The sequence below is a fragment of the Dasypus novemcinctus genome, chromosome 3, assembly GCF_030445035.2.
Source record: "Dasypus novemcinctus isolate mDasNov1 chromosome 3, mDasNov1.1.hap2, whole genome shotgun sequence".
In the NCBI taxonomy this organism is placed as follows: domain Eukaryota; kingdom Metazoa; phylum Chordata; class Mammalia; order Cingulata; family Dasypodidae; genus Dasypus; species Dasypus novemcinctus.
In genome coordinates, this window is record NC_080675.1 from 101559580 (window position 1) to 101571340 (window position 11761).

The 11761-nt window shown below is 36.8% G+C and overlaps 1 non-coding gene across 1 annotated transcript; it reads right to left on the bottom strand.

Annotated features, from left to right (window-relative positions):
- Positions 1 to 8959: 8959 nt before the first annotated feature.
- On the bottom strand, positions 8960 to 9061 carry LOC111759686 (U6 spliceosomal RNA). Its single transcript, XR_002793589.1, has one exon. It is a non-coding gene; the product is annotated as a U6 spliceosomal RNA (small nuclear RNA).
- Between the last annotated feature and the right edge of the window lie 2700 nt (positions 9062 to 11761).

Here is an 11761-nt window from a genome sequence, read left to right on the forward strand (position 1 = left end):
TTTTTTTCCTAATTATTAAGCTTATCTTCATAAAAGTTTTAGATCACAGTAATTCATATATACAGTATACAGTACTCCCACATATCCAACATAAATCCCTTTTCCCTTCCACAGCAATAATCTTTTTACAGGTTCTTTCTATATTTACTGAAACTGATATACAGTTATTGAGACAATAGCTTTCAAACAAGGTATCATTTGGGTTTACATTGTGGCTTATATTTTAGACTATATAATTTTCTAAGTTTTTAGTTACCTTATGTTTCACATTACCATTTATAATTTAGTCTATCAGCCCCTATATATTGTTGATGTAATTTAACATTTCTTATATCCATCCTTGAATAATAATCTTGTGGAACACTTCTATTGCCCATACAGTTATACTGATTCTATCTATTCAATACCTTTTTCCCCTTCCCCTCAGGGCCCACAGTGACAGTCAATCTTCCTTGCTTGAAGGTCCATGTTCAGAGATACTTGCAACAGTGTTGAGGGCTTGACATGCTCAAATGTCCTAATGCATTGAGAGCCACCATTTCTCTTGAGAGATTCAATTCCCTCTGTTTGAGAACATCAGTCCTCCCTAGGATGTGGGTATACCTTCACTCTCATTATCTCATTATATGGGTCTTTATCCAATGATATAACCCACTATTGCAAAATGAACACTCACACACTCCCTAGAAGCCTGTCCTGCATCAGATTATCCCCTTTAAGCATCTTAAATAAGTAACCCTCCTTATTATATTTTTGAAAAATTTTTCTCAGCATTATACTCTCAACCAAATACCTGACAATCTCCTATGTTCTATATTTTGCCCCACTCTCTTCCCAATTTCTTGGGCAATATTACCCATCCTCCCATCCCTAGCCCCCCACAAGCCCACAAAGTCTCACACAAGGTAACCCTATGCCCCCATTTTATCCCTTCCTTATACAAATACCTTCAGCTTATCATAGATTTCACCCATGTAGGTGTCAGCTTGCATCCTTCCTCTACCCCCCAATTTCCTTTAAACCTATCATCCAGTCTCTAGCTCTCTGAGGCAGCTTGGTTTACTTATTTCATATCATTGAGGTCATGTAGTATTTGTCCTTCAATGCCTGGGTTGCTTCACTCAACCTAAGGTTCTCAAGATACATCCATGTTATCACATGTGTTTGTAGTGTATTCATTCTTAAAGCTGAGTAGTATTCCATTGTATGTATATACCACATTTTATTTATCCATTCATCTGTTGATGGGCATTTGGGTTGAATCCAACTTTTGACAATAGTGAACAATGCCGCTATGAACATTTTTGTGTATATATTGGTTTGTGTCCTTGTTTTCAGTTCTACTGGGTATAAACCCAGCAGTGGAATTGCTGGGTCATATGGCAAATCTATAGCTAGTTTTTGAGAAACCGCCAAACTGTCCTCCAGAATGGCTGGATCCTTCTGCATTCCTTCCAGCAGTGGATGAGTGTTCCCATTCCTCCACATCCTCTCCAGCATTTGTAGTCTTCTTTTTTTTTTTTCCATAGGTGCCAATCTTATGGGAGTAAGATGGTATCTCAGCATAGTTTTGCTTTGCATTTCCCTAATAGCTAGAGATTTGGGGAATTTTTTCCTGTGCTTTTTGGCCATTTGTATTTCTTCCTTGGAGGCCCTTAGCCTCAGCAGACTTGCAACTCCTACATTCTGGTTTATTGGACTTTCCCCATTCAGCTAACATGGAGGTGAAGAAGGTCAGCCACCACACCAGGGAGCCAAGAGCGCCTACAACTGAAAGCAAGAGAATTACATCCATCATCCATGTGGAATCTAAGCCCCCTCTTGACATAGATGTGGAGTGGACACAACCATTCTAAGGTCCACAGGATGGAGGAATAAAGTATGGATTAGAGTGGACTTACTGATATTCTATACATGAACTATTGTGATTAGTAATTGAAGAAAATTTGGCATTGGTGTGGAGAAAGTGGCCATGGTGGCTGCTGGGGGTAGGAAGTGGGAGGAAGAGATGTGATGTGGGGGCATTTTCAGGGGTTGGAGTTATCCTGGGTGGTGCTGCAGGGACAGTTACTGGGCATTTTATGTCCTCCCATGGCCCACTGGGTGGACTGTTGTATAGTGTGGGCTATGGTATGGATCATTGACCATGAGGTGCAGTGGTGCCCAAGTGCAATGAATGTCTCATGATGATTTAGGAGGATGTTGTTATGGGGGGAGGAGTGGAGTGAGGGGGTGTAGGGTATATGGGGCCCTCATGTTTTTTGAATGTAACATTTAAAAAAATAAAGACAAACAAAATCAAGGGTCTATTGCAATGGTCCAACCTCCTTCACTGGGTACTGCCTCTGTACTTAGGGGATTCTTGCTGTCCCATTAAAGTATGTAGCACAGGTCCCCAGGATGGGAAACCAATATTCTTTTGGTTATTGTGTTTCTTTCTATCCACTGTGCCAATGCCCATTGACACTTTAACACATTCATATGCTGTAACAGTGTGCCCCAGGTAAACCTCCCCTATTCATTCCCCTTCACTGACACCCCACACTGATGATCCTCTCAGGCCTCAGTTGTGACCCTTCCGTGATCCAAAAATCCTTCAAAATTGAAACCATTGTGGCACATTCTTTGCATTTGGTGAATACATTTTGGAGCATGGCTGCATTGCATAGATTGTAGTTTACATTGTAGTTTACTTTCTCCCCCAATACATTCAGTGGGTAAGGCAGGATATATAATATCCAGCATCTCCCTGCAATATCATTTAGGACAGCTGCAAGTCCCAAAAATGCCCCCACATCACATGTCTTCTTCCCTCTCCCTCCCTTCAGCAAGGACCATGGCCACTTTCTCCACATCAATGCCACAGACTTCCATTACTAGTTACATTATTTCTACAGTAGAATACCAGTAAGTCCAATCTAATTTATATTTTATTCCTCCATCCTGTGGAACCTGGGATGGTTATGTCCACTTTGCCTCTATATTGAGAGGGGGCTTAGAACCCACATGGTTGATGGAAATGATTCTTGTATTTGCAGTTGTAGGCACCCTTGGTTCTCTGGTGTGGTGGTTGACTATCTTCACCTCCCTGTTAGCTGACCCACGTAAGTCCAATGAACCAGAGAGTAGGAGTTGCAACTCTTCTGAGGTTCAGGGCCCAACTGGCACATGGCCAGTCCAGAGATTCATGTCTCCTGAGTATTCACCAATCCCAGCACTAGTCACAGGTTCAGTAAAATTGACAGAGGAGGCATGTGTAGAAAGGTCACATCTGCGTCTAACTACATCACACTCAGTAACACAAATTCCAAATTATGATCCACTGACAAGGCACTGAATGCCAGAGCCATCTGTCTGTGATGACCTTAGAACCTTTGTATCTCTGTAGCCCTCAGGTGCACCAGTACCTTGGGTTTTATCCTCTTTGGGGTATCTTTGAAGTATTTAAAAAAATACAATTAAAATATTTTTAAAAAAGAATAAAGGAATATCTTGATACTAAATAAAAATAGTCTAATAGATCAGAGACACATGAAGAATAGAAATAAAGAAATAGAGTGTATTATCAAAAAACAACAACAAAATAACTAAATTAATATGAAAATGAAATGATACTTCTTAAAATAACAAATAAAAAACAAAAAACTGAAAAAATTGAATATTTTTGACGTTATGTCTTTCATCACTTTAATATCTGTTGTCTTATATGTACAGTAACATTTTCTTCTGTATATTCCATCATTGTTTTTTTTAAAATTTTATCTCAAAATGCTTTAGCTACAGAAAAGTCATATACAGAATATAGGGGATGCCCATACACCCAACATCCTTCCCCTTTTCCCCTTTCCCCCATTCCCCTATTAATAATATTTTGCATGTGGATGGTAAACTTGTTACAACTGATATACAAATACTGAAACATTGTTACTAACCATGGCAATTGACTTACATTATGGTTTACATTTTGAGCCATACACTTTTATGAATTTTGATGAAATTTGACATGTCCTGTATCCATTTTGCAAGATCATGCTGAACAATTCTAATGCCCAAAAAATGCCCTATGTTCCATCTATCCTATTATTCTCTCCCCCACCCCTTGGGACCTATGGTGAACACTATATTCTACTTTTAGAAGGGTTCAGAGTTACTTGCAGTAATACATAGGGTTTGACATACTGGTCTGTTTTTTTAATTTTTTATTACGTACTGCCTATATTCTCAAGTCACTCTTGAACATAGCAGAGACACTTGAGAACATAGCAAGACTTCCCAGGATGGAGTTTAATATTTTCTTGTTTATTTGTGTATCTCCACCCACTAACATAACACACTATGACAATATGAACACTTACATATTCCATAGAAGACTGCCTGAGGTGTGCTCTGTCCTGTATGACTCCCCCTCTTCCAACATACTACAACAGTAATCCTCCCCTGCCATATTTTCCAAAAGAACATTCCCAACATTGTAGTTTTAACTATAGACCTGAAAATCTCGAGTTCACCTGTTCTCTCCCCCAACGCTCCCCCCCTTCCATGGATAGTCCAGCCCAACCTCCCACTACCCCACTCACAGACCAACACTGCAGAACACAATAACATCACTGCACCACTGTCATGCCTATCTACTGCACAACTACACCTTTCCACTTTGTCATAGATTTTGCCCAAATGGGTATTGGCTCACAAATATCTACTCCCTTTGTGTCTCTTGTAAACCTCTCTTCCAGACTCTGGCCCTGAGTCTGCTAAATTTGCTTAATTCATATCAGTGAGGTCATGTAATATTTGTCTTCAGTTAGTTCTTGGATTGCTGCACTCAACAAAAGGTCTTTTAGAAAGATCCATGTTATCTCATATGTTAATACTGCATTTCTTCTTACAATTGAGTAATATTCCTTTTTGTGTATATACCACAGTTTCCTTATCCATTAATCTGTTGATGGATATTTAGTTTATTTCCAGCTTTTGGCAAAACTGAATAAGGCTGCTATGAACATTGGTGTGCCTGTATCTGTTTGAGTCCCTGCTTTCAATTATTCTGGATGTATACCCAACACTGGGATTGCTTGCTAATATAGCAGTTCTGTACTTAGCATTCTGAATAACCACCAAACTGTCCTTCACAATGTCTGTACCATCCTATAGTTTCACAAACAATGGATAAGTATTCCCTTTCTTCTGCATCCTCTCTAACATTTGAAGTCATCTGTGTTTTTTTAATAGCTGCCAGTCTAATGAGTGTAAAATTATATCTCATTGTAGTTTTGAGTTGCATTTTTTCAATAGCTAGTGAACCTGTGCATCTTTCCATATGTCTTTTAGAAATTTGAATTTTTTCTTTGGAGAAGTGTCTATTCATATAACTTGCCCATTTCTTAAGTGCACTGGTTGTTTTTTTACTTACAAGATGCAGGATTTCTTTATATATAAATATATATATACACACACATACATACACACACACACGTATATATATGTGTGTGTATATATATGGTCCATATTGGATACTTACCAAATATTTTCTCCTATTTAGCTGGCTGCCTTTTCACCCTTTAACAAAGTTCTGTAAGGTGCAAAAGTGTTTAATTTTGAGGAGGTCCCATTTATTTATTTTTTCTTTCATTGCTCATGCTTTGGATGTAAAATTCATGAAACCATTTCCTACTACAATATCTTGTAGATACTTCCCAACATAATCTCCCAAGATCTTTATGGTCTTGGCTTTCATATTAACTCCATCTTGAGTTAATTTTTGTATAAGGTGTGAGGTGGTGATAGTCTCTCATTCTTTTGGATATGGATGTCCAGTTCTCCAAGACCTTCCGCTGAAGAGGCCATTCTTTCACAGTTGAGTGGACTTGGTGACATTGTCGAATATCAGTTGACCATATATGTGAGGATCTAAATCAGAACTCTCAATTCTGTTCCATTGGACTGTATGTCTATCCTTGTGCCAACACCATGCAATTTTGATCACTGTAGCTTTGTGGTATGTTTTAAAGTCACGTAGTGTGATTCCTCCTATTTCATTTTTCCTTTTCAATATGTATTGGCTATTTGGGGCCCCTTGACCTTCCAAATAAATTTCATAGTTAACTTTTCCAATTCAGTAAAAAATGCTGTGGTAATTTTATTGGAATTGCATTAAATCCATAAATCAGTTTGGGTAGGGTAGACATCTTAATGGTATTTAGCCTTCCTATCCATGAACAGAGAATATTCTTTCATTTATTTAGGTCTTCTTTGTTTTCCATTAACAGTGTTGTGTAGTTTTCTGTGTATAAGTCCTTTACAACTTAAGTTAAATTTATTCCTAAGAATTTGATTCTTTTATGTGCTATTTTAAATAGAATTTTTTTCCTGATTTCTTCCTCAGATTGTTCATTATTCGTGTAAAGAAATACTACTGATTTTTGCACATTAATCTTATAACCTCCACTTTACTGAACTCATTTATAAGCTCTAGAAGCTTTTTTAGTATATTTCTTAGTTTTTCTATGTACAGAAACATGTCATCTGCAAATAGTGAAATTTTTACTTCTTCTTTTCTAATTTGGATGCCTTTTATTTCTTTTTACTTGTCTAAGTCCTTGAGCAAGTACTTCTAACACAATGTTAAATAAGAGCAGTGACAGTGGGCATCCTTATTCTTTTCCAGATCTGATAGGGAAAACTTTTATGATTTCACCACTGAATATGATATTAGTGGTGGGTTTTTCATCTATACCCTATGTCATGTTGAAGTAGGTTCCTTATATTTCTATCTTCTGGAGTGAATTTAATCAGGAATGGGTGTTGTATTTTGCCCAATGCTTTTTCTGTATCTATAGACATGATCAAGTGACTTTTTCCTTCAATCTGTTCATGTGGTGTACTACGACTGATTTTCTTATGTTGAATCATCCTTGCATTACAGGGATTAAAACCACTCTGTTATGGTTCTTAATTCATTTGATGTGTTGTTAACTATGACTATAAAGTGTTTTGTTGAGGATGTTAGCATCTAGGTTCATTAGAGAAATTGGTCTACAGTTTTCTTTTCTTGTGGCATCTTTGTGTGGCTTTGGTATAAGGGTGATGTGGGCATCATAGAATTACTTTGGCAATGCTCCCTCCACTTCTATTTTTTGGAAGAGTTTAAGCTGGGTTGGTATTAGTTCTTTCTGGAATGTTTGGTAGAATTCACTTGTGAAACCATTTGGTCCTGGACTCTTCTTAGTTGGGAGATTTTTGATGATTAATTCAACCATGTTACTTGTGGTTGATCTGTCGAGTTCATCAATTTCTTCACTCATCAGTGTAGGCTGTATGTGTGTTTCTAGGAATTTTTCCATTTTCCATAAATTGTCCATTTTGTTGGAATACAATTTTTCAAAGTCTCCTCTTAATGATACTCTTTATTTCTGTGGGGTCAGTAGTGATGTCCACTTCCTCCTTTCTTATTTTATGAATTTGCATCTTCTCTCTTTTTTTTCATTCTTAGTCTAGCTAAGGGTTTGTCAATTTTATTAATCTTCTCAAACAACCAGATTTTGGTTTTAATTATTTTTTCTAGTCCTATCATATTTTTTATTTCATTTAGCTCTGATTTAATCTTTGTTATCTCCTTTTTCCTACCTTTTTTGATTAGTTTGTTGTTCTTTTTCTAATTCCTCCAGGTGTGCAGTTAGCTCTTTGATTTTAACTCTTTTTCCTTTTCTAATAGACATATTTGTGGCTATAAATTTCCCTCCCAGCACTGTTTTTTTTTTCCTGAATCCCATAAGTTTTGATGCATTGTGTTGTCATTTTCATTTGTTTCAAGTTAGTTAGTGATTTATTTTGCAATTTTCTCCTCGACCCACAGATTGTCTAAGAGTGTGTTGTGTAACTTCCATATCTTTGTGCCTAATATGGTTTTCTGTCCTTTACTTATTTCCAGCTTCATTCCATTGTGGCCAGAGAAAATATTTTGTATAGTTTCAATCTTCTTTAATTCATTGAGAGTTGTTCTGTGGCATAGCATGTGGTCTATCCTGGAGAATTATCGATGTGTACTTGAGAAGAATGTATATCCCACTGTATTTCAGTGTAATGTTCTGTATATGTCTATTAGTTCCAGATCCTTTAATGTATTATTCAAGGTCTCTGTTTCTTTATTGATACTCCGTGAAGATGTTCTATCTAATGGTGACAAAGGTGTATTAAAGTCCCCCATTAAAATTGTAGTGGCATCTATTTCTCTACTTAGTTTTTACAGTGTTTATCTCTTGTATTTGAGGTGCCCTGGTTAGGTGCATAAATGTTTATGATTGTTCTTTCTTCTTGATAAAATACTCCTTTCATTAATATATAGTGTCCTACTTTGTCTCTCATAGTTTTGCATTTAAATTCTATTATATCCAATATTAGTGTTGCTACTCCTGCCATTTTTTGGTTATTGTTTACATATAAAATTGTTTTTCAGCAATTCACTTCCAGCCTCCTTACCTCCCCAGGCCTAAGGTGAGTTTCTTGTGAATAGCATATTGTTGGATCATATTTCCTTATCCATTCTGCCAATATGTATCTCTTGATTGTAGAATTTAATCCATTAACATTCAATGTTATTACTGTCAAGGAATTAGTTACATTAACCATATTTTCTTTAGGTTTATGTATGCCATAAGTTGTTTTTATTTCTCTTATTTTTTTCATTATTCTTATCAATAATTTTCTTCCCTACATTCTTCTCCAAACATCTCTCCTGTTTTTTTCCTTTCAACCTGCAGAATTCTCTTTAGTATTTATTGAAGGGCAAGTTTCTTATTGACAAACACTATTAATTTCTGTTTATCTGTGGATATTTTGAACTATCCCTCATTTTTGAATGCCAGCTTTGCTGGATACAGACTTTTGACTGACCTGATTTTTTTCCTTTAGCACCTCGAATATGTCATACCACAGCCTTCTTTCCTCCATGATATCAAATGTGAAAAATATGGAACACTTCATGAATTTGCATGTCATCCTTGCACAGGAGCCATGCTAATCTTCTTGTCATTCCAATTTTAGTACTGTGCTGCTGAAGTGAACACTCAATTTTTTTAAATCCATTCTGCCAGTCGGTGTCCTGAGATGAGTAATTTAATCCATTAACAATCAACATTAATACTGAAAATGCAGTACTTACTACAACAATTTTATCCTTTGGCTTTTATATGTCATATCTTATTGGTATATCTAATTTTACCCTTGTAATTACCTTCAGTGATTATCTTCATTTCTACACTTCCCTCCGACCCTCTCTCCTGTCTTTTCCTTTCACTTCCAAAACTCCCATTCATATTTCTTGGAAAGCAGACCTCTTATTAATGAATTCTGTCAGTTTCTGTTTATCTGTGAATATTTTAAACTTGCCCACAATTTTGAAGGACAGTTTTGCTGGATAAATATTTCTTGGCTGGTAGTTTTACTCTTTCAGTTACTTAAATATATGACAGCACTGCTTTCTCACCTCCATAGTTTTTGCTGAGAAATGTATATTTAATCTTATTGCTTTGTATATGACAAATTTCCTTTCTTTTCCTACTTTCAGGATTCTCAATCTTTGGCATTTGACATTTTAATTAGTATGTATCTTGAATTAGGTCTATTCACTTTTTTTTTTTTTTTTTTTGGCTTGGAGTACTTTTTGTTTCATCACCATGGATATCTATGTGTTTCAAGGCAATTGGAAATTTTCATCCATTATATCCTCAAATATTCTATCTCTTTTCCCATCGTTTCTCCTGTTGGGACACCCAAGATGTGTATGTTTATCTACTACATGCTGTTGTTCAATTCCCTGAAATCTTACCCATTTTTTTTCCATTCTTTTTTCTTCCTCTTCGATTTCAAATGTCTTGTCTTCTAACTTGCAGTACTTTTCTTCTACCAGTTCAAGTCTGCTGTTGTATGCCTCAAGTGTATTTTTACTTCAAAGAGAGAAAGAGTTTACTACCAGTACATAGCAAGGAGCTTAGATGGCATACACATCAGTATACAGGGCTCCCATACATTCCCACACCATAAACAGCTTGAATTATTGTGAAACATTTGTTAAAAACTATGAAAAAGCATTGTCAAAATATTACTGTTAACTATAGCCAAGGTCTTATATTTGGTGTATTTTCTCTCCACCTACCCAATTACTAACACCCGATATTACTATTATATATTTGTTATCATTCATGAGGGAAAGTTCTCATATTTGTTCTATTAACCACAGTCCATCTTTCATCACAGAATTCCTTGTGTTAATAAAGTCCCATGCTTTGTACAATCCAAAGTACACACTCACAGGCTCTCATTTTCATCAAAGTGTTGTGCTACTTTTACCTCAGTAGATTTTAGAACATTTACATTACTCCAAAAGGAAAAATCCCATATTTCATTTTTTCCTCTTTATTTTTTCAACTGTTACATTAAAAAAATATAGCCCCCCTCACCCCACTCCTCCCACATCAACAATCTCTTTCATCATCGTGGGACATTCATTGCATTTGGTGAATACGTTTTGGAGCACTGCTGCACCACATGGATAATGGTTTACATTATAGTTTACACTTTCTCCCAGTCCACTCAATGGGCCATGGCAGGAGATACAATATTCAGCATATGTCTCTGCAGTACCACCCAGGACAACTCCAAGTCCTGACAATGCCCCCACATCATATCTCTTTTTCCTTCTCCCTACCTTTAGCAGCTATAATGGCCACTTTCTCAACATCAATGCCACAAACTTTCTTCCATTAATAATTATAATAGTTCCATAGAAGAATATCAATGAGTCCACTCTAGTCCATACTCTATTTCTCCATCCTGTGGACCCTGGGATAGTTATGTCCTCTCCACCTCTATATCAAGAAGGAGCTTATTCCACATGGATGATGGATCCAATTCTCTATTTGCAGTTGTAGGTACTTTTGGCTCCCTAGTGCAGTGGTTGACCTTCTTCACCTCACTGTTAGATGGGTTCACTTCTGCACACCTGTTCTGAGGAAAACATCCCCATTCTCATCAGTATACATCTTATACATTCAATTTGTATAAGTGTTTGTCTGAAAGCATTTTTTTTTCCTACCTTTCCCTCCAATTTTTGCAAGAAAATCCATACATCCATCACAACTGTGGCAAGGCTAGTTTTATGATTCAGCCTTAGAAAATGAAGATGAAATATTTTGTATTTGCCTTTTACAAGCCAGCAAGTGTTACATAATAAAGCCTAAAATAAGACCCACCCACTCTCCCTACAATCAAAAAACTCCTATGGTTACAATTAATTTATTCTAAATCATAATATGTACTACTACTATTCAAGGAGAAAAAAAATGTCATTGAGAAGCATTGAGTTTCAAAGCCCCATTCCTGTGGGTGGGTCTGTCCCTACAGAACAACCTAGAAGTGCTACCAATGCTCTTCATAGTGCACTTCCAGTTTCACCTGGGGTAGCTCTTCTGGCCCAGGCTACTTCCTTTCATTAAAGTAGGGGGGGAACAAAATACCACACAAAATGAAAACCCCATACAACAGCTGGGGAGGAAAGAGCAGACAGACAAGTGCTTTTGCATGCAAGTACCTACTCACTGGTCATGCTGCACTTTCTGAGTTCTTTAGCACCTTGAGAGAAAGAAAGGGTTACCACATCTTTGGGGACTGTGGGAAAGTGGCATGCCCAGGCATGAAAGCAGGGCTCAATCCTAGAAGCCTCTGTAGAATTTATTTTCCCCATCTGTACTTTTCTGACTCCCCCACT